At 44.6% G+C, this 24,795-nt stretch overlaps 1 protein-coding gene across 1 annotated transcript in view; it reads right to left on the bottom strand.

Annotated features, from left to right (window-relative positions):
* The window catches only part of LOC135702356 (uncharacterized), a 48,793-nt gene that overhangs the window by 5,765 nt on the left and 18,233 nt on the right, over nt 1-24,795 (bottom strand). The gene's annotated exons all lie outside the window — the stretch shown is intronic.

Raw genomic sequence — 24,795 nt, 5'->3', positions numbered from 1 at the left:
CGGTCCATAATTAGCGACGAAGGAGATGATAGCTTGGAGCTGTTGTGTTCTTGTTGCGCAGGTGCGCTTGATGATGATGGCCTGGGCCAACAGTGTGACGATCTCATCCGTTGACAGCGGAGAATCGTCTGTAGCTTCACCGGTTGTACCGGCCAATCCCGGAGCAGGGGGATCCGTCGATGGGCCGGAGGCTTGACTAGGTACTGCAGCGGCAGCCGACTGGGCAGCAGCCAACTGTTGGTTGAGCGGGAGCGGCGCCAACACTGGAATTGGCCGTGGTTGGACCGGTGATAACGGAGGAAAGTTCTGCGCGTTGTTTTCCGGGACCTTCTTGCGACCGGGCTGGTTGTTGGACGAGGCCTTCTTCCGGATCTCGGCGTATTCGGCCCGCTTCGGACAGGCCTTACTCGTGGCCTTGTGGGCAGCACCGCAGTTGGCGCATGTGGGAGCGGCTTCCTCGATGCTGTCGCAGTCGTCGATCTTGTGGTTTTTGCCGCATTTGATGCAGCGGCTGGCCATGCGGCAGTTCCTGGTGCCGTGCCCGAACAATAGGCAGTTCGAGCACTGAGTGACGCCACGGTGGGTTGGCTTATACCGCTCCCACTTCACTACGATGTGGAACAGTGTGCGTGTCGTATGGAGATCCTTCACGGTTGTGGAGTTCTTCTGCAGATGGACCAAGTAGAGCTGGTCACGATACTTGATGGCCTTGCTGCGGGTCATCTTGTGGACTTCGACCGGCTTGAGGCCGTTCGCCTTAATCTCGTCCATTAAGGTGGTGGTGTCCATGTCGTGGAGCCCGCGCAGCACCACTTTCAGCGGCTTGGTGGCCTCGACGTCGTGGGAGAAGTACTCCAGCTTCATCCTGTCCAAGAGGGCCTGGACTGCGTTGTAGTGATTTTCGGCCGAGACCATCAGTTTGTAGCCTTCCGTGCACCGTTGAATGGTGCAGCGAAGGCCCTGCTTAATGTAGAAATCCAGCTGCTCCCATAGCCCGGGAGGGAAGCCCTTCACATAGAAGGGTGGCAACTTAACTTTTTTAGGCACCGTCTCAGGGTCCGACTGCGGCTGGGCTCCGTTCTGCAGGGCGGAGAACGGATTGTTGCTCAGCAGCTTTTTTGCTGCCGATGCGGTGGCGCTGATGTCTTCAGGTCTGGGTCGTTTAGTTCCGGGAGGCCCCGGCTGCGGGTCCGCAACGCCTGTCGGGACGGGCAATGGGGTTTTCTTCTGCTTCTTCTGAGCTGGCTCGGTGGTCGCGCCGTCTCCTGGGAGAGTCTGTTTTCCCGGTAAGCCGGCATTCGCGTTACCGCGCGATTTCTTACCCATGGCTGGGTCAGCGAGAGCGTCACTATACAACGCGGAGCTAATTCGACTTGCGAACGAACGAACGAAACTAGAGAGAATTCAAATCGACTGAACTGCTCAACAGTCTGGCAGCGAATGATGATGATGACGATGCTTGCGACGCGCAAAATGCGTCGCTTTAAATGTGTTTGGCTTTCTTCTTTTTGATGTTGCATTCATTCAGTTCTCCTTCATTCATAACCAATCAGCACTCGCTGCACGCTCGTTGGTTTGTGGTCGGTCGGTCGCTCGTCGCTCGGTCGGTGCTGCTGCTTGCATGCTCGTGCCAAGCCAGCGGCAGCGTAAGGAAATGATCAAAGCTTGTTTTCAGGGTCTTGATACAAATTACACATGTAGCACATTAGGGTTAGTTTCGGAAACCGATTACCCGCGGTCGCCTCGGGGTTAGTAGAGTTTTAAAGGATTGGGTAAGTGGTTAGGGCGATTACACAAAACAACTACTACTACTACTTCTACAACACATTACGTTCGCTTCAATCGCGAACATTCTCCCCCCGGGCAAAGAGGAACTTGATGAACAACAGAGGGCTGGGTTGAATCAAATGGTAAAGGGGCCAACTTCGAGATTGGGCGGCGGAAAATACCATGAGAGGTTTGGACATCTGCAACCCTAACAATTGAATCTGATCCGGGGTAGACCTTCAGAATTCGAGCCAGTTTCCACGCCTGAGGTGGAAGGTTATCTTCCTTCAACAATACTACCATCCCTGGAGTTACATTCTTGGAACCCTTTGTCCATTTTTGACGGGTTTGTAGGGTATTCAAATACTCGCGAGACCATCGCTTCCAAAAATGGTCACGGATACGCTGGACAAGCTGCCAGCGTGTAAGTCTATTAATGTTTACATCTTCAAGTGAAGGTTCCGGAATAGCAGTCAATGGGCGACCAATGAGGAAATGCCCGGGCGTAACAGCTTCAAGCTCATTGGGATCTGAAGAGGACGGAAACAGTGGTCATCGATCTGTGTGAGCACAGTGTAATACTCCTCAAACGTCAGCGAAGCATCACGAAGAACCTTTTTAAGGTGTGTTTTGGTACTCTTTACTCCAGCTTCCCACAACCCCCCAAAATTGGGCGGCCTGGGTGGAATAAAAGTCCATTTTATCTCCCGAACCTGACAGAACTCATTCAACTGTCCATGCAGTTGATCACTTTTGAACAACTGGAACAAATCGTGCAGATCAGATTTGGCTCCTACAAAATTTGTCCCGTTGTCCGAGAACAGTTCCTCGATGAGACCTCGTCGAGCAACAAAACGATGAAGTGTTGCAACAAAGGATGAAGCAGACAAATCCGATACCAATTCCAAGTGTATGGCCTTGGTGGTCATACAAATAAAAAGACAAATGTAAGCCTTCACTAGAACAGGTTTCCTACTGCCTTGGCGAATGAAAACTGGTCCTGCGAAATCAACTCCTGATTTCGAGAAAGGTGAAGCTGGAACGACTCTAACCTCAGGTAGATCGCCCATAGATGGCTGAAGCAACCTCGGATTGGATCGGAAACATGTAACGCAAGACCGGATGATTTTCCTGACAACAGAATGAGCATTCAGAAGCCAGAATCTCTGGCGGACCAACGAAATGAGACCAGACGGACCAATGTGCAACATTTCGCAGTGCATTGCTCTTAGCAACGATTCGACAATTGGGTTTTTGTCAGGGAGTACTGCTTGGTGCCTTGAACCATATGGCAAACATGAATGCTTCAGTCTTCCACCCACTCTCAACACACCATCATTCATAATAACATTCAGACTACTGAGTCGACGCAAAGGTTCACCTGATTCAAGCCGACGAATTTCGTCAGAAAATGCGACTTCTTGAATATACTTAACAATCAAATTCAATGACTCTTTCAACTCTCGCACAGTTAGGTATTCCGAAGTGATGCGTTCCGATTTGGGAGACCTTGCATTTACAACAAATCTCCTGACATATCCAATCACTCGCTGAAGCTTTCGAAATGAACTAAAGGCAGTCATAACTGGGAGGGTTTCAGGAACAAGAACGGCAGTAGACGCGGTTACTGGTTTCAATTCCGGTAGTTTATCATCGGGAAGAGGATTAAGCTCATCAATCTGATAGCTATGACTTCGCAGAAACGGAGGTCCGTTCCACCAAAGTTCGTTCGAGGCAAGGAGTTGGGAGGGTTGACCACGACTGACAACATCAGCTGGGTTTTCGGACGACTTGATGTAATTCCAATTAGCATCAACAGAATGATCAACAATTTCTGCAACTCGATTGCGAACAAAAACGTCAAGTTGAGATAGAGGCTTTTTTAACCATGAAAGAACGATCTGACTATCCGACCAATAATGGATTGAGTGGAAGTTCATCTTAATTGCCGGAAGAACCTTCATGGCCAATCTGATTAGCAACAATGCAGCACACAGTTCGGATCGGGGAATCGTCAATCCTTTGATTGGAATGACCTTCGACTTACTACAGACAAGAGATACCTTTACCCCATCATGGGTTACGGTTCGGATATAAAGACATGCTCCATACGCATAGGCAGAAGCGTCGGCAAAGCCATGAACTTCAACATAAACATCATCAGCATAAAAATCTCCAAGAACGATCTTGGCTGCAGTCGGAAATTGATCACCATCATGAATAGCAAGCTGCTGAAGTGCCCTTGTGGCTAAGAATGGCGCAGAAGATGTACCATAGGTTACTGTCGTTAATTCCAAAACTTGTAAGGGATCATTTGGATTTTCTCTCCAGAAAATTCGAAGCAAAGAAGTGTGGATTCTGGCAAGTGCTATTTGCCGGTACATTTTACTAACGTCAGCAGAGAAGGCGAACCGATGCTTACGAAAACGCAGGTTGATCGAGAAGATATCATCTTGGACCACTGGTCCGATCTAAAGCATCATTCAGGGAAGGTCCATTACCCTTCGATGAAGCATCAAACACAACTCTGAGTTTCGTTGAAGAGCTTTTAGGCTTCAAAACCGCATGGTGAGGGACATAATACTTCAAAAGCTTTGGAGGATCTTGAGACTCATCAATCTGAATACAGTGACCGAGGGATTTGTACTCATTGATGAACTCTGCATATTGTTTTTTCAGCTCAGGGTTTTTCAGGAACCGTTGTTCCAGCATGAAGAATCGACGAAGAGCAATCGAACGATTGTCTTTTACCCGATGAATAGAATTTTTCAGGGGCAACTGAACAATGTAACGACCATTCTGGTCGCGATGGGTTGTGGAGCAGAAAATTTCTTCGCACAACTGTTCTTCATTGGTGAGAGGATTACATGAATCCACGGATTCAATCGACCAAAACCTTTCCATAGAATCAGCAAGACTTTGCAGACCCACAGAATAACAATGTTGTGCAACATGAGACTCTTCGATAGAACCAGCAACAACCCATCCAAGCCGAGTTTCTTGGAGGATTGGAAGTTCATCAACCATCTTGACTTGACCTGGCAGCAATAATTTGAAAAACAACTGAATTCCAATCAGCAAGTCAATTTCACCAGGAATATGAAATTCAGGATCTGCAAGTGGAAGATTTGGAGGGATGTTCCACTTCCTTATATCTAATGGAACAGATGGCATAGGGCCAGTAACTTTGTCAGCAACAAGACACTCAAGTTGCGCAGCATAGTTAGAATTACAAGAACGTATCTCAATTCTAACCATCTCAGATAGCGTTGAACGCTGACCATTTGCTCCGACTACCTCAACGTTAGTGGAGAAACGGGGTAGATTCAAAGACTTAACCAGGCTACGAGAAGTAAGGTGAGCCTGGGAACCACAATCCAAAAATGCTCGACAGTATTTCAGATTTCCATCCGAATCCTTAATCTGAACCCTAGCGGTCATCAACAAACTATGAGTCAGACGTGGGGGTCGCTTCAGTGAACGCGAGACTGCACTATTGGACTGGGATTCCTTGGGAACAGATTGATATTGCACATTTGGGACATTCGATTTCAAGACAGACTGCGAAGCATCAGGAAAAGGTTGAGACTTCGAAATTGACTGTGAAACCTTAAAAACAGACTGGGATTCAGCGTTCGAGACATTGGATTTCGAGGTAGACTGGAAAACCGGTTTATCACTATGTAGAAGGGTATGATGTCTACCCTTGCATTTAGAACACGTATATGACGATGTACACGAATTACTTAAATGACCCACTTTCAAACAATTAAAACAAGCTTTGATCTCTCTTACCTTGGCTTGGCGTTGCACGACGGTCATCGCTCGGAAGATCTCGCACTTGAAGTTCGGGTGGGCTCAAGTTCCACACACGTCACAGGACTCCTTTCCGGTGACAGCAAAAGCTTTGGTAGAGATGCTCTTCACTTGATTCTTGATTGGTACAGATGGCTTCGTAACGGGCGGCTTCACGATCGCATCCTCGCACCGCTCCAGGATTGCGCAGCGCTTCTTTAGGAACTCCATCGTGTCCTTGTACGTGGGAATTTGCTTGTGGGGAACGGTTGATTCCCATTCCATCCGGGTTTTGGCATCCAGAGCTGTTGCCAAGAGGTTGACAACGAAACGCTCCGACATACCGTTCATCACTTCCTCCATGAGCTTCAATCCATCGATGTGTCGGGATACTTCGTCGACTAATTCCCGAAGATCCTTGGCACTTGTTTGGTTCATTTTCTTCAGGCTAAGCAGCCCCAGGATGTGTGTGTCTACGATGAGCCGCTTGTTTTCAAAACGTTCTTCCAGCAGCTCCCATGCTCCGGCATAATTATTCTCGTTCAAGGTGCAGACATCGATGATTCCAGCGGCATTACCAATCAACGCTTTATCAAGGTGGTAAAGTTTGATGGCGTCGGAATCGGTGGATGTTCTCATGACGTCGAGAAACATGGCCTTGAAACGTGGCCAGTTCTCGGGTTTCCCATCGAAGGTGGGAATGGGAGCCTTGAGTGGTTGCTGCTGTACGATGATGCGAGGAATCCCTTCTCGCTGGGACGATGGCATCGGACGAGGTTGCGGCTCGGTCATCGACTGGATTAATGTTTCGACCAACATGCAAGCCTCGTTGTGTTGGTCTTCGAATAGGATGTACGTTTCATCCTGGTCCACTAGTTTTTCGGCGGGAGTCAAAGCGACGATTTGCCGATGAATATCACAATACTCTTGGTAGTGCGTTTCCAAATTGCGTGTGAAGACTTTCAGCTGCACCATACTCAATTGCCTTGCTCCAGCTCCAGATGCTTCTTCAACGGCCTTCCGGATCCTCGTCACTTTGGCCTTCGCTTGCCCACGAAGGTGAACAAGAGTCTTCACTTCAGCCATCTTCTCCTTTTCGTTCTTCACAGGTGTGTTGAATTGGCATCAAGCACAGCGATCACCTGCACAACGGTAGGCAGGAACGGACAGGAATAAACACGTTCCACCACTTGCGCACGACGTAAGACGTTCGCGTACGTTTTGTTTTGCACACGCGACGACGAACAGGTTCGATTTCACTCGCGACTGTACTTTCGAAGAAACTTGCGGTTTTCCTTTTAGCCAAGCCACAAGAAAATTCTAAAACAAAACTCTGCGAGCTTTTCGTGAGGTAGCAGGAAATCCGATCGGCTGATCACAGCGACGAAAGGCAGGAACTTTTCGACAATCGTCAGATTGTCGAAACGCTGTTGCGGTTGCAACAGAAACGGATAGGATCACACGGATCCGGTTCGAAGGACCAAAAATGTCCGATCACGGACACTGGAGATGGTGTGGCAATCCTCGGCTCGGAGGATTCCAGCTGATTTGGCCAATTCCCCCTTTGGGAATGCCAACAGGAACACAACGAAAAGCTCAACTGAAATCCAACTCAACTCATAGCCCTGAAAAGGACTGTTTTGGCTTCGGCTTGTCCAAAGAGGAAAAACGAGAATGAATTAAAACTTTCAACGGCGCTATATTTCGGTGTTTGCTTTACAAAGCTTGTGGACTGTATGCTTGCGACGCGTTTTTTTTTGCATTTAAATGATCTTTATTTCTTGTGATTGTGTGGTTTACATGTATGAATTTGTTAAGTGACACAGATTCGTCTTTTCAACTTTGGTACATTTGAGATTTTAATTATTATTTACAGTTCCTAGTCCTATCAGGCCTATTTTAAAGTATGACCACCTTGGGGGGATTGGTTTGATTTTAATTGGAAAAAGGAGACTACTTATAACTACTATTTACAACTACAACTAACCTACAACTACTATGTACACCTAACCTACTATATACAAATTGCTTATCAAAGCATGTTCTGATAAATTACATTTTTGTGTAAATTTAGTCTTAATTTCGTTAATTTTGGAATCTATTTTGGCAATGCCTGCCTCTTCATGTAAATTTGTTATTCTAGTGTCGAAAGGACGATCAAGAACCATCCTCAGCACTCTATTCTGAGCGACCTGAATTTTGTTCCTGTGAGTCTGTGCACATGATTCCCACACCGGAGCTGCGTAGAGGATCGCAGGTGCTACGATTTGTTTGTAGACGGCCAGTTTGTTCACCCTTGAGAGGCGGGATCTGCGGCAAATCAGCGGATACAGACTCCTAACCAAGGCGGAACACTTGACTACGGTTTTCTCCACATGCGAGCGGAATAGGAGCTTTTCGTCAAACAACATCCCGAGATAGGTTACTTCGGCGGACCACTCAACCCTTGTGCCATCCATGATTACAGTACAAGAGGGAGCCGGTTTTAGTTTGGGTGATTGCCGATGGAGGAACATGATTGTTTGTGTTTTGGAAGCATTGATTTTGATTTTCCACGTGATGGCATAATCAGCAAAGGTGAAAAGGCATCGTTGAAGTTTGTTCGTTATTTCGCGAGGCATCCTTCCTTTGACGGCTATTGCGGTATCATCTGCGAACAGGAAAAACACGCAACCGTCTCCAAGGGGAGGAATGTCGGAAGTGTAAATGCTGTAAAGCAAGGGTCCCAGCAGACTGCCTTGCGGGACTCCTGCTGGGATGGACAACGTGTCTGAAAGACAACCATTCAACGATACCTTAAACGACCTTTGCTGGAGGTAGTTACGGTGGGCCTCCCTTAGCTCAGTCGGTAAAGGCGCAGCTACAAAGCAAGACCATGCTGGAGGTGGCTGAGTTCGATTCCCGGTCCGGTCTAGGAATTTTTCGGGTTGGAAAATTTCTCGACTTCCCTGGGCATAGAAGTATGATTGGACTTGCCACACAATTATACCAATGCAAAAATGGTACAGGCATCGAAAGCTCTCAATTAATAACTGTGGAAGTGCCTCTAGAACACTAAGTTGAGAGCACGCAATAAGCTAATATGCGATATGCAATAAGCTTGAAATGCGAAGAAGAAGAAGAAGATGGAGGTAGTTACGGGTGATTTTAACCAGATGTAATGGAAAGTTGAAGTTACAAAGCTTGTATACAAGCCCATTGTGCCAGACATTATCAAACGCTTTCTCAACGTCTAACAATGCCATGGCTGTGGACTTGGATACAGCTTTGTTACTTCGGATGTTATTCATCACCCGCACTAGCTGGTGATTGGTGGAGTGCCCCTTTCTGAACCCAAACTGTTCCGGAAGGAGAATGTTGTTTTCCTCGACAAACTTGAGCAAACAATTGAGAATGAGTTTCTCGAACAATTTGCTCAGCGCTGAAAGGAGGCTGATTGGTCTGTAGCTTGAAGCTAGCGTTGGGTCCTTCCCGGGTTTGCGGATAGGTATGATTTTCGCTGTCTTCCAGATACTTGGAAAGTAGTGCAGTTCCAAGCATCTGTTGAAGACAGCAGCCAGCAGAGAGTGAACCTTCATGCTGAGATTTTTCAACACTAGGTTGAATATTCCGTCAAACCCGGGGGCCTTCATGTTTTTGGTGCATTTCAGCGCCGAGCAAATCTGTTCCACTGTGATTCTATCCTCCGGAGGGATGGCAGAAGGGGAGGAATCAAGGTTGAGTACGCATTGCTCAACCTGAACTTCGAGCGGACTTTGGATGTTGGAGCCAAGCAAGTGCGATTTGGCAATATGCTCACCAATCGCATTTGCTTTCTCCTGAGGGGTGATTATGAGCCGATCGTCATCATTTTCATCTTTTAGTGGCGGAATGGGTTTAGGGTGCGTCTTTAAGACCTTGGCAACTTTCCAGAATGGTCTGGAGCGGTCGTCCAGATTCTGGACAAGCCGCCCGAAACTTTCGTTCCGGAGTGAGACCATTCTGGAAGTAATCTCCTTGTTCAGATTGGCCATTTCACGTTTCCTCGCTAGATCTCCAGTCCTCTGAAACTGGCGTCTACGAACATTTCTCAGGCGAATTAAGAGTTGGGTGTGGGAATCAATGGCAATAAACTTACCCCTCACTGGAACTCGTCGGACGCACGCCTCGTCAGCCACGGTTATGGCTTGGTGGAGTACTTCCAACGCTCGGTCGATGTCCTCCACGGAGTCAAGCGGCGGGTTGTCGATGATGTGCCTGTCTACCACGCGTCCAAACTGGGCCCAGTTTACGCGATGGTAGTCCTTGCGCAGGCTTGGAGCAGCAGCTACGTTGTATCCCAGTTCAGCCACCACCGGTTGATGGTCGGAGCTGAGTTCGTTTAAGGCTACCGGCTTGGACAAGCCGGTATTTGAAAGAAACAGGTCTAGCGTCGATGGGTTGCCTGCCGGTGAGATGAATGTTGGCTCGTCCGAGAACCAAACGGAGTACAGCCCATGCTGCGAATGGTCGAACAGCAGACGACCGTTCTGGTTCTGCTGGTAGTTCCGCCATGCCTCATGACGAGCATTCAGATCTCCTCCAACAACGAAGCGGGAACCGGTACGGGTGATGGTGGACAGGTCCTTCTTAAATTTTGCCGCTAGTCCACTGCTGGCGGCACACTGTCGAGGGCAGTAGACGGCGATGAACTGGACGTATCCAGTCGACGACTCCACCTCCACACCAAGGGCCTCGATGATAGAGGTGCGGATATGGGACAGAGTGTGGTATTTTATTCCTTTCTTGACGACGACCGCAACACCACCCCCCCTGGAGCTGGTGCGATCAAGCCGGATAATGTTGTGGTCAGGCAACCAGAAGCTGTCGCCGGACTTTAGATGGGTCTCGGTTAGAAGGCCCACGTCGATGCTGTGCTTGCGGAGGAAGTCGGCAAGCTCAATCTCTTTTGCTCTTACAGAGCAAGCATTCCAGGTGACGATAGTTAGCGGTTTAGACGCCATACTGGATGATGAACTTACCGAGCACCTGGATCTGTTCGGGCTTATTGCGGCACTTACGAAGAGCACCGGACATGTTGACGAAAATTTCCATCAGTTCATCCGCTGAGAACAGATCGGGGTTGTTGTTTTGCGCTGTTGGTTGTCTCCAGAATCCAGGGGGGGATGGAGAGCTTTGACCAGCAGAATCACCGGAAGCTTCTTGAGGGGGGGCGGGTTGCACCCGCGAATTCGCTTGCCTTTGCTGGGGAGCACGAAGAGGCGGAAAATCCTCCGTCCTGAATGATGGGGTTTTGTCCTTCTTGCGTCCTGGTTGATTGTTGCTTGACGCCTGCTTTCGGATGCGTTTGAAGTCCTCGCGTTTGGAGCACAGTCTGTCGGAACCTTGATGTGCACCACCACAGTTAGCGCATTTTATCGCCACGGCTCCATCCGCAGGGCAGTTGGAAGTGGCGTGTTCTTGAGCGCAGTTGCTGCAGCGTGGCTTGATGTTGCAGTTGCGGGTACCGTGTCCAAAATTGAGGCACCTCATACACTGCGTTACGTCACGAGGGCCGCCACGGTATGGCTCCCACCGTACGATGATGGAGCAGATTGATCGGATGGCTTGTAGCGCATTGAGCGTCACCGTCCCTTTCTGGAAGTGCACCAGGAAAAGACAATCCGGGTACGTCTTCACGTTTTCGTCTCTCCTTGTCATTCGGAAGACAGCGATTGGGGCAAGCCTGTACCGGTTGATTTCAGCTTCGACCATCTTGGGGTCGAAGTTTGGTAGACCCCTGATGACTACCTTGAAGGGCTTCTCACCGGGGATGTCGTGCGTGAAGAATTCCGCCTTGGTATCCTTCAGATATTTCACGGCCACTTCGTACTCCGCTTTTGTTCGGAGCATCACCTTGGTGCCGATCCTGCCGAGCTTAAACTCAGCTGCAACGCCCAGCGATGAAAGATCGCCAATCAGCGTGTTGAGTGGGACTTGCTTCACCACCAGTGGAGGAAGCTTCATTTTTGCTGCACTCGGGGTGGCAGCAGTTTCGTTGTCGACGGCGTCGCCGAAATCACCAATGACGCTGACGTTCGTCGCGGTGGCATCGTCCCGTCCACTCGCACCATCGGACTGGCCTTGATTTTTCTTCCTCTTCTTTGACCGCTTCACCGTGGCTGAGGTGGTATTCCCTACATCGGTGGGAAGAGTAGCGTACCTATTCGAAATAGGTACACTCAAGCTACCCTCACCGCTGTTCTTCTTCTCCGTTTTCTCTCGGAGCCTGCTCCGGGAGCGCTGTCTTCCCATCACACGAAGCGACCGACACTACTGACGACGCGATTAAACTGCGAATGTTTGGAACAAACTAGAAACTTTAGAACAACTCGACAGAGCGAGCAAAGACCGAACTGTACTGCTTGACGTACAAGCAGAGAATGTTGAGCTGCTTGCGACGCGCAAAATGCGTCGCTTTAAATGTGTTTGGCTTTCTTCTTTTTGATGTTGCATTCATTCAGTTCTCCTTCATTCATAACCAATCAGCACTCGCTGCACGCTCGTTGGTTTGTGGTCGGTCGGTCGCTCGTCGCTCGGTCGGTGCTGCTGCTTGCATGCTCGTGCCAAGCCAGCGGCAGCGTAAGGAAATGATCAAAGCTTGTTTTCAGGGTCTTGATACAAATTACACATGTAGCACATTAGGGTTAGTTTCGGAAACCGATTACCCGCGGTCGCCTCGGGGTTAGTAGAGTTTTAAAGGATTGGGTAAGTGGTTAGGGCGATTACACAAAACAACTACTACTACTACTTCTACAACACATTACGTTCGCTTCAATCGCGAACAGTTGTAGATCACTTTAAAACAAGCAACTATGCTGAAAACAGCAATTTCGTATCTCTAAACGTTGACGAGATATGATGCATTGTTTGTTAGTTTTTCTTCAATAACTCTGAATACAATCATTTTATTGCTTTAAAATGTTCTGCAAAGTTTATCAATGTATCAATGTACACATTTTTGTCATATATTGTGTATAAGCTATGATGCACATTTGAAAAGTGATAAAAGATTTTTATGGAAATTTAGACACTTTTCCAATAAGTATATCAGGAATTAAGGCAAGTTGTGGCAGATCAGTCAACTTCCAATATGGCTACAATATGCACAACACTTTATTAGGAGATCTTCGGAGGAACCTTCACCGCTTATAAAATTATGATTAACAAAGGTCATAATATGCCTTTAATTATTGGCATTTCCAAATTAAAGGACAATCTTTCATTTTCGGGAAACGTCGCTGAATCAAATTGACCCTAAAGAAGGTGGTGACTGGGTGAGCTTATGTTCGCGCTTCATCCAAGAATTCGTAAAATTGCATGGACATGGACACCATGTTGCGTTTGCATGTGTGTGTGTGATATCGACAGAGAGTGAACCACTGCACAGTGGTCCAGAATGCAGATTTAGGTGAAATGATATGCTTTGAGCCTGAAATTGAAACTTTAGACTAAAAGTCTCTTCTACAAAGTTGTTCCTTATAGTTATGCCCTCATTTTTATGACAATGAATTCTAGGGTGTTTCCTATTATCATTAAAATCAAAATTTTTAAGAGTCTTTAGAAGATGACTTTCATGAGAAATTTCAAATAAAAAAGTTATTGGCAAAAGATGGATTTCATAGGACCACTCTAATGACAAATTAAATAAAATGTGCTAGTACATTTGTTTCAATAGTTGGACATTTAGTGTCTTCTAAGAAGTTTTTGTTCTTAAAAATTCCTTTCTTTTGGTGTTTGCAAACGTCAGGGTGGTCCTCAAATCAGGGAATTTTTAAAACTAACTTTTTTGTTTTACAAAATAAAAACATGTGTTGTTTGAAAAAGTTGTAGCTTAGTTTATTGCGAGCAACTTTGTCGAAGAATTTTTTTTCTATCTCTTAACGTTCTCATTTTTGAGTAGTTTTTCGGAGTTGACCTAGGGTGATCCTGGAAAAAAATAGTTTTTTAGCACTAACATCTTCTAAAGACTTTTAAAACGAATGTTTTATAGCGAAATTTGTTGCCTGTATCTCTTCTAATAAAAAAGAAATATCCGAATATAGTAAAGAATATGAATAAATTCAAATTGATTTTATACGAGTTTAAAAAATAACATACCTCCAATTTTTTTTATATTATTGAGAATAATATACGCCCTTTCAAATGCCGTAGAAAAACTTTTTTTTTGTTTGCCCCAACCAGAGATATTAACATTTGAAAAGTGCATTTTTTAGTATAAAAACGTCAATAACTCTTGATCGGCGAAAGATATTGACAAGCTTTGTGCATCAAAAATATGCGCCTTCTTAAGATCTAAAAGTTATTTGAAAACACCTTTGCTGAGAAATTCGAAATAAGAAAACTAGAGCAAAACAACTGTTTTTTTTAGAGCCACCCTAACTCAATTCAAGAAGTTGAAGAAGTTGTTTTCTACAAAGTTGCTTGAAATTAGGTCAGCTATAACTTTGCCCAAGAATGTATACCTTAATTTGTTCAAACAAATAAGTTAGATTTTGATTTTAATGACCACCCTAGAATTCATTGTCATAAAAATGAGGGCATAACTATAAGGAACAACTTTGTAGAAGAGACTTTTAGTCTAAAGTTTCAATTTCAGGCTCAAAGCATATCATTCCACCTAAATCTGCATTCTGGACCACTGTGCACTGTCTTCAGGAATATTGTGCATGATTATGATGCGATTCTGGATAAAATATACACTGTTAAAAAAATGGTCTTAAATAAAAAATTTGGAAAACCCGAAATTTTCAAAAAATTCTAACTTTTTTGTTTATGATTTTACCACAGACAAACAGACATAACACATTGAATATTTCTCACTGTAAAACATCGTCGCTAAAACATTACCGCCATCTGTTGAGTACACTGTGGTGGGTAGTACGCTGAACAGATGGCGGTAGTGTGTAAACGTCAAACGCAAGGGAATTGACTACGGAGCGCCACAGGTTGCAGTACTACCAACTACGGTACTTTTAAATTGACCGTTAAATGCTTGTTCGATGAACAACTTGCGAGAGTTATGTCTGTTTGTCTGTGATTTTACCATAACCCAATTTTGTCAGTTAGTAACAGTAACAGTAACAGTTAGTTATGAATTTTGCTTCTACAAAACAAAAAGTTCTAAAATGAGCTTTTTGGTAAATTATTTTTTTTTATAAATAATATAACTCTTTCATCGACCCTGTCCAAGGATGAGGAAGCCGGGGGTATAGTTAGCCCCCCCTCATCTTTTAATATGCCAATGAGATTGAAAAATTGTTTTTGAATAATTCATATGAACATACCAAATCGATAAGATGTAACTCTACTGTCTGTATCCCGGTAAAAACGCTCAGTAGCAAGAAACCTCTCGAGCTGTGTCTCAAGGTCGGCTTACTACTGGGTAATCTGGAGAGGCTTCGCGATCCTAACGTGCAGTACTGTCACCTGACTAAAAGCTATGGAAAGTTTAAGTGACACAGTAATCAAAGGGTGTATACTATTATTTATTAATAAAAGCTATAGCAGGTGTGGATTGGATTTCTAATAGTTCTATTGAATTTTATGGATGTACAGTGGGTTTTTGGGGGTTTGACGTAACGGTACTGAACTGCTGCCGTTGATTCTGCTCTGCCGAAGACTACTCTGCCGATGTGCGAGCGCTCGCCGATGATCGAATCAAGCCTGACAGGGTGGTGATGTTGGAACAACAGATCGACTTAACTCGATGGCGATCTGCGGTCTCCTGGCGTCTACCCTCGTTGACGAGAATCACCAGAGTCCAGGCAAGGCCGGAGTGACTCTGCTGAGAGGGGTCCTCTTTTGCGTTTAGAGCCGCCTTGGCCCGAGGAATGCGGCGATTTTGACCTTGCAATGCCAAACCGAAATGATGTCCTTCACTGTTAGGATTAAGGACTAAATAATCCGACTCTTGTGCTTCCTGACCGACTTAGTCGGTTGGTTCACAAAATGGCGCTGTACCGAATGGTACCACAAAAAAGGTCCTGTGAGGGCAACGGGGTTCATTTTCATTAATTATCGTACTAGGCTATGGTCATTCGATTAATGTTAGCTATCCGTAATTAATTAGCCAAGCCGTATTACCTGATTGAACAGATAGGTATTCCCGCGATTCACCACTCACTTTTATTACTTTAAGGACACTTGGTTTTAACGATCCGAAGCACACGAACGCCAGATACTAATTGAGGAATGGTGGTTTTCCTTCGCGCTTTTCCCATCCCATTCCTCTTCACGTGAGACGTTATTTTCCACCCATTTTGAATTCATAGTTTCGCCCGAATGTTGTTGTACCCACTGGTAGAATACTCATACCCACTGTACTGTTGTACGGTTTTATACAATTCTCAAATTTAAAAAACAATTAATCCTACTAACAAATTAACATTTTTTTACAACGACTACTAACCCTACTAATACAACACCAAATTACTTTAAGAGACGTGACGGTACATTTAACAACCATGCACAAATTAAAAATCTAACATGTTTTGTAACAAACGGTTACAAAGATAAGATAATAAGAAAACAAATCAAAGAAAAAAAAAATGAATAATCGGCTCCGTAAAGCTAATGCGATTAAGCCTTCCAAATAAACGAACTAGATTTTAAAAAATCAACAGGCTCAATGTAGACTTATGGAATTGCGGTGAGGATAGGGTTTCCTTGAAATGTTGTTTCTTGTTTTCATCGCCTTCGATGTTTCACCGAAAAAAAATTTCATATAGTTTCCATTGGGAGCGCACATGAAATTTTTCCAATAACAAAACTAAAGATTTTTATCTGAAATTCACATAAAATTCATATGATCACATGAATTTTATATGATAAATCACATAAATTTCATTGGACACATAAGGTTCATGTGATTTTGTAGTGCGATTCCCAATTATGAGATCACATGAAAGTTATGTCAAGTTCTAATGGATGTTTTCCATTGGAAATGTGATTTATTTTTGGAGTGTAGGTAAATGTTCCACTACACTAATAAAATTCGAAACATTTTTATTGGCGAATTTGCTTGTAGGATTCCACATGATTTTTATGTGTCCACACATAAACAGAATCCACTCCAGAAGTATACATGAAATTTATGAGCAAAATGAATAGTATGTATGATTACACAGTTCGAACAAGTAGTGTAAATTTCTGTTCAATATGATGCACATAAATGGAGCGTCACATATCATATACGTTTACATCATTATATATCATGTAAAGTTCTGACACATTTCATGCAATGTAGCAAATATTGTATACAAAAGCCCATCTTTGTAAACAACATTGTTTGCAAGTTGCTCGGTTGCGTGAAATGAAATACAAGTCTACGTGAATGAATGTTTACATCACTATTAAAATTTAGAATTTTTTGCTGTGTACACATGAATTGTATGTGTACACATAAGAACGATGTGTCCGACACATACATATCATTTGTTTATCACATTGCAAAAATTCATATGTAGGACACATAAAAATTAGCATTGAATTTTATTTTATTAGTGCAGGGTATCCTGCAACCGATCTACAACAACCGACGAAAGGGATTCGGAATTGACCGCCGTAGAGAGATCAACATTGCCTCGCTGTCCGGAACCCGCAGTAGTTGAGTTCATTCCTGCCAGATAGTTTTGCAGATCCGAAAGGAGGACACGGTGACAGTTCAAATCGTATTGGCGTGTATTGAAATCTCGATTGAGCTTTGAGATTATTGTTGGAGGAATCAATGAGTAAACCTACTTACATAAGACTAAGGAGGGACACGAAGGAGAAAAAAATAAAACATTTTCCCTAGCTATGATCAAGTATTATTGAACTTCAAGCTACTTAATCTTATAAATGTTTGAGAGAGAGGAGTAGGCTGTGCGTGTGATCGAACCTGACGTTTGTTTTTTTCCGTGGAGTTTTTTTTTATCTATAATCGGTTGCTGATCTGGCCAAACCCAGGCCCAGGAGACAATTTCTAGTTCCTCAATCCCTATTATTTGCCACTGAGAAGCTGTTCCGAAGCCAAGTAGAACCTCCACGAGGCGTCCCATCATTAGTTCCATCATTCGTTGAGTCGCAGCGTTGAAAACTTGACTATTGGCCACGAAAAGTCTTACTCTTGCCAATTATTTGCTGCTGAGAAGCTGTTCCGAAGCCAAGTAGAACCTTCACGAGGCGTCCCATCATTCGTTGAGTCACAGCGTTGAATCTGACTATTGGCCACGATCAAAAATCGACTACATACATCATTTGTTTATCTCAAATCGACGGACATACCGCGCAACTACCATAAACCGGACTAGTTCATGTTGATCTTCGTCAAGCTTCGTCTACAATTTGGACTTCTACTTCTATATCAACACATGTCAGGCAGCATTCAGGTTCAATTGGCTAAACTTGGTGAGTTCGTTCCATTTTGTAAATTTTTATCTTTTCAAACCAGTAACATTGGGACATCACCTTTTTGTGGTGCGTTACTGGTATAAGATCTACCACCGAACCCTAGTCGTGATAACTTCAAACTAGGGAATCAGGATTTTCTAGTAATCAAGGATTAAATGTTAGTGCTTGTTATGTGCCGTTATGCATTTCCATATTGTATATTTCAAATCAAAAATATTACCCATAACCCTTTTTCCCTTTGTCCCCTTTGTCCTTCTCCTTTTCCTTTCCCTCTTCTCTTTTCAGAAAGCGAGTAATGGCGCTATAGCCATAAGCCATAAAAGGCTAGCACAAGAGTTAGTGCTCATGTCCCAACCGTCAGAAGAAAATGGAGCATCACTTAACCTTTCTAGCTTTGATGCTTCCAACAACCAACCAATCATATAATTACCAAAATCGGAACGTACGGTACGAGATGTCCACGTTTCATCCATTTATTGGATTCTGAAGCATCGTGTTTAAATCTTCGATCTAAACAGGCCCAATGTTTTCTGAATCATCTTGCCCCTTAAATGCTGCACAGTAGGCCTGGCCGTTTTGATATATGTGACGCATCTTCGAGATGAAACATATATCAAATAGACAAGAAAAATTATGGAGGTATATCCATCATTTTCCAGGATGATTTCAAGAACTGGCTGTGTTGGTGTTAGATTAGATTAGATTAGAGATGCGAACTCATGATCCTGAAGTTCTTTGAAGATCGCTCTCAGAATAAAACAGAAAGAAAAAAGTTAGAACAAACAAACAGTTTTTTTTTTGTTTCAGAACCACCCTATCTGAATTTAGAAAAAAACGTTCATAGAATTATGTGTTGATAAGATAGAATATTGATGTTTTCGGCAAAGTTGCTTGACATTAAATTATCTTTGACTTTGTAGAAGCAAGTATTCCCCTAAAACATACATAAAAAGTTACGATTTACGAAAGTCACCACCTACGCCAAAAGGAAGATCTTATTTTGTAGACACACTCTTCCTAAGACATCAAACCCCTAAAGTGCATATTTTTCGAGATATCGATTTTTGTCGTGAAATTTTGCGTTTTTGACCATAGTGCGCGTGTTTGAAAAAGCAATCCATCTTTAGGGTTGCATTTAGCCTGATGATTTTGATGTTGAGGAAGTCTTATGGGGTGTTTAGACTTATGCTATTTCACTAGCGCTAATGAGCCAGCTGCTAGTAAAGCAGCTCACCAGCATAATGCAAACAGGGCATCAGCGTCCACCAGCATGAGATTTCAGGAGCAACTGAAATTCATGCTAGTTGACTAGTACACTAGTGCTAGCAAATCTGTACAGATGTAAACACCTCATTAGCGTGAATCTTCAAAAGCCCAAATGTCAGCTTCCACAATACATACAGTAATGAAGCTGCTACTCTGTGTATGTTGTAGCACAGCAACGTAGGAGTAGCTATTTCATATTTGCATGTTTTGTGGATGCTGACATTTGTGCTTTTGAAGTTTCATGCTAAGGCTTCCTTATAATATCGCCTTACAAAATATTCTATCCGACCCATTTTACCCTACACTTGGTGTTCGCGATTGAAGCGAACGTAATGTGTTGTAGAAGTAGAAGTAGTAGTTGTTTTGTGTAATCGCCCTAACCACTTACCCAATCCTTTAAAACTCTACTAACCCCGAGGCGACCGCGGGTAATCGGTTTCCGAAACTAACCCTAATGTGCTACATGTGTAATTTGTATCAAGACCCTGAAAACAAGCTTTGATCATTTCCTTACGCTGCCGCTGGCTTGGCACGAGCATGCAAGCAGCAGCACCGACCGAGCGACGAGCGACCGACCGACCACAAACCAACGAGCGTGCAGCGAGTGCTGATTGGTTATGAATGAAGGAGAAATGAATGAATGCAACATCAAGAAGAAGAAAGCCAAACACATTTAAAGCAACGCATTTTGCGCGTCGCTATCATACAGTCCACAAGCTTTGTAAAGCAAACACCGAAATATAGCGCAGTTGAAAGTTTTAATTCATTCTCGTTTTTCCTCTTTGGACAAGCCGAAGCCAAAACAGTCCTTTTCAGGGCTATGAGTTGAATTGAATTTCAGTCGAGCTTTTCGTTGTGTTCCTGTTGGCATTCCCACAGGGGGAATTGGCCAAATCAGCTGGAATCCTCCGAGCCGAGGATTGCCACACCATCTCCAGTGTCCGTGATCGGACATTTTTGGTCCTGCCGAACCGGATCCGTGTGATCCCATCCGTTTCTGTTGCAACCGCAACAGCGTTTCGACAATCTGACGATTGTCGAAAAGTTCCTGCCTTTCGTCGCTGTGATCAGCCGATCGGATTTCCTGCTACCTCACGAAAAGCTCGCAGAGTTTTGTTTTAGAATTTTCTTGTGGCTTGGCTAAAAGGAAAACCGCGATTTTCTTCGAAAGTACAGTCGCGAGTGAAATCGAACCTGTTCGTCGTCGCGTGTGCAAAACAAAACGTACGCGAACGTTTTACGTCGTGCGCAAGTGGTGGAACGTGTTTATTCCTGTCCGTTTCTGCCTACCGTTGTGCAGGTGATCGCTGTGCTTGATGCCAATTCAACACACACCTGTGAAGACCGAAAAGGAGAAGATGGCTGAAGTGAAGACTCTTGTTCACCTTCGTGGGCAAGCGAAGGCCAAAGTGACGAGGATCCGGAAGGCCGTTGAAGAAGCATCTGGATCTGGAGCAAGGCAATTGAGTATGGTGCAGCTGAAAGTCTTCACACGCAATTTGGAAACGCACTACCAGGAGTATTGTGATATTCATCGGCAAATCGTCGCTTTGACTCCCGCCGAAAAACTAGTGGACCAGGATGAAACGTACATCCTATTCGAAGACCAACACAACGAGGCTTGCATGTTGGTCGAAACATTAATCCAGTCGATGACCGAGCCGCAACCTCGTCCGATGCCATCGTCCCAGCGAGAAGGGATTCCTCGCATCGTACAGCAGCAACCACTCAAGGCTCCCATTCCCACCTTCGATGGGAAACCCGAGAACTGGCCACGTTTCAAGGCCATGTTTCTCGACGTCATGAGAACATCCACCGATTACGACGCCATCAAACTTTACCACCTTGATAAAGCGTTGATTGGTAATGCCGCTGGAATCATCGACGTCTGCACCTTGAACGAGAATAATTATGCCGGAGCTGCTGGAAGAACGTTTTGAAAACAAGCGGCTCATCGTAGACACACACATCCTGGGGCTGCTTAGCCTGAAGAAAATGAACCAAACAAGTGCCAAGGATCTTCGGGAATTAGTCGACGAAGTATCCCGACACATCGATGGATTGAAGCTCATGGAGGAAGTGATGAACGGTATGTCGGAGCGTTTCGTTGTCAACCTCTTGGCAACAGCTCTGGATGCCAAAACCCGGATGGAATGGGAATCAACCGTTCCCCACAAGCAAATTCCCACGTACAAGGACACGATGGAGTTCCTAAAGAAGCGCTGCGCAATCCTGGAGCGGTGCGAGGATGCGATCGTGAAGCCGCCCGTTACGAAGCCATCTGTACCAAGCAAGAATCAAGTGAAGAGCATCTCTACCAAAGCTTTTGCTGTCACCGGAAAGGAGTCCTGTGACGTGTGTGGAACTGGAGCCCACCCGAACTTCAAGTGCGAGATCTTCCGAGCGATGACCGTCGTGCAACGCCAAGCCAAGGTAAGAGAGATCAAAGCTTGTTTTAATTGTTTGAAAGTGGGTCATTTAAGTAATTCGTGTACATCGTCATATACGTGTTCTAAATGCAAGGGTAGACACCATACCCTTCTGCATAGGGATAAACCGGTTTTCCAGTCTACCTCGAAATCCAATGTCTCGAACGCTGAATCCCAGTCTGTTTCTGAGGTTTCACCGTCAATTTCGAAGTCTCAACCTTTTCCTGATGTTTCGCAGTCTGTCTTGAAATCGAATGTCCCAAATGTGCAATATCAATCTGTTCCCAAGGAATCCCAGTCCAATAGTGCAGTCTCACGTTCACTGAAGCAACCCCCACGTCTGAGTCATAGTCATAGTTTGTTGATGACCGCTAGGGTTCAGATTAAGGATTCGGATGGAAATCTGAAATACTGTCGAGCATTTTTGGATTGTGGTTCCCAGGCTCACCTTACTTCTCGTAGTCTGGTTAAGTATTTGAATCTACCCCGTTTCTCCACTAACGTTGAGGTAGTCGGAGCAAATGGTCAGCGTTCAACGCTATCTGAGATGGTTAGAATTGAGATACGTTCTTGTAATTCTAACTATGCTGCGCAACTTGAGTGTCTTGTTGCTGACAAAGTTACTGGCCCTATGCCATCTGTTCCATTTGATATAAGGAAGTGGAACATCCCTCCGAATCTTCCACTTGCAGATCCTGAATTTCATATTCCTGGTGAAATTGACTTGCTGATTGGAATTCAGTTGTTTTTCAAATTATTGCTGCCAGGTCAAGTCAAGATGGCTGATGAACTTCCAATCCTCCAAGAAACTCGGCTTGGATGGGTTGTTGCTGGTTCTATCGAAGAGTCTCATGTTGCACAACATTGTTACTCTGTGGGTCTGCAAAGTCTTGCTGATTCTATGGAAAGTTTTTGGTCGATTGAATCCGTGGATTCATGTAATCCTCTCACCAATGAAGAACAGTTGTGCGAAGAAATTTTCTGCTCCACAACCCATCGCGACCAGAATGGTCGTTACATTGTTCAATTGCCCCTGAAAGATTCTATTCATCGGGTAGAAGACAATCGTTCGATTGCTCTTCGTCGATTCTTCATGCTGGAACAACGGTTCCTGAAAAACCCTGAGCTGAAAAAACAATATGCAGAGTTCATCAATGAGTACAAATCCCTCGGTCACTGTATTCAGATTGATGAGTCTCAAGATCCTCCAAAGCTTTTGAAGTATTATGTCCCTCACCATGCGGTTTTGAAGCCTACGAGCTCTTCAACGAAGCTCAGAGTTGTGTTTGATGCTTCATCGAAGGGTAATGGACCTTCCCTGAATGATGCTTTGATGATCGGACCAGTGGTCCAAGATGATATCCTCTCGATCAACCTGCGTTTTCGTAAGCATCGGTTCGCCTTCTCTGCTGACGTTAGTAAAATGTACCGGCAAATAGCACTTGCCAGAATCCACACTTCGTTGCTTCGAATTTTCTGGAGAGAAAATCCAAATGATCCCTTACAAGTTTTGGAATTAACGACAGTAACCTATGGTACATCTTCTGCGCCATTCTTAGCCACAAGGGCACTTCAGCAGCTTGCTATTGATGATGGTGATCAATTTCCGATTGCAGCCAAGATCGTTCTTGAAGATTTTTATGTTGATGATGTTCTGTCTGGGTCTGAAACCATAGAAGGGGCCATCCAATGTCGTCTCGAGCTCACGGAGCTGCTCCGAAAAGGGGGATTTCCCATTCATAAGTGGTGTGCGAATGACTCAGCGATTTTGGAGTCAGTTCCAGAAGAAGAAAGGGAAAGGTTCTTGTCTTTTGAAGATGCGAATATTAACCAGGCCATCAAGACACTTGGACTTCTTTGGGATCCGACTGAGGATGTATACCGATTCCACGTGGAGCTACCAAGTCTTTCCAACTCTCCTCCTACAAAACGGAATGTTCTCTCGCAGATCTCTAAACTATTTGATCCCCTTGGTCTTGTGTCACCTGTAATAATAGTTGCTAAGGTGATAATGCAGCAAATCTGGATGAGTAAGCTGAATTGGGATGATGTTTTGGATGGTCAGTTGATGCAAAATTGGACCATATTTCGTGATTCTCTAAATCACATCCACCAAATAAGAATTCCCCGGTATATGTGTGCCCCTGATGATGTTTATGTTGAAGTTCATGGCTTTGCCGACGCTTCTGCCTATGCGTATGGAGCATGTCTTTATATCCGAACCGTAACCCATGATGGGGTAAAGGTATCTCTTGTCTGTAGTAAGTCGAAGGTCATTCCAATCAAAGGATTGACGATTCCCCGATCCGAACTGTGTGCTGCATTGTTGCTAATCAGATTGGCCATGAAGGTTCTTCCGGCAATTAAGATGAACTTCCACTCAATCCATTATTGGTCGGATAGTCAGATCGTTCTTTCATGGTTAAAAAAGCCTCTATCTCAACTTGATGTTTTTGATCGCAATCGAGTTGCAGAAATTGTTGATCATTCTGTTGATGCTAATTGGAATTACATCAAGTCGTCCGAAAACCCAGCTGATGTTGTCAGTCGTGGTCAACCCTCCCAACTCCTTGCCTCGAACGAACTTTGGTGGAACGGACCTCCGTTTCTGCGAAGTCATAGCTATCAGATTGATGAGCTTAATCCTCTTCCCGATGATAAACTACCGGAATTGAAACCAGTAACCGCGTCTACTGCCGTTCTTGTTCCTGAAACCCTCCCAGTTATGACTGCCTTTAGTTCATTTCGAAAGCTTCAGCGAGTGATTGGATATGTCAGGAGATTTGTTGTAAATGCAAGGTCTCCCAAATCGGAACGCATCACTTCGGAATACCTAACTGTGCGAGAGTTGAAAGAGTCATTGAATTTGATTGTTAAGTATATTCAAGGAGTTGCATTTTCTGACGAAATTCGTCGGCTTGAATCAGGTGAACCTTTGCGTCGACTCAGTAGTCTGAATGTTATTATGAATGATGGTGTGTTGAGAGTGGGTGGAAGACTGAAGCATTCATGTTTGCCATATGGTTCAAGGCACCAAGCCGTACTCCCTGACAAAAACCCAATTGTCGAATCGTTGCTAAGAGCAATGCACTGCGAAATGTTGCACATTGGTCCGTCTGGTCTCGTT

Source organism: Ochlerotatus camptorhynchus, unplaced genomic scaffold (genome assembly GCF_037179485.1).
Source record: "Ochlerotatus camptorhynchus isolate MF236.1 unplaced genomic scaffold, CSIRO-AGI_Acam_v1.1 ptg000192l, whole genome shotgun sequence".
NCBI classification, from domain to species: Eukaryota; Metazoa; Arthropoda; class Insecta; order Diptera; family Culicidae; genus Ochlerotatus; species Ochlerotatus camptorhynchus.
This window is presented reverse-complemented; position numbering and strand designations above follow the sequence as displayed.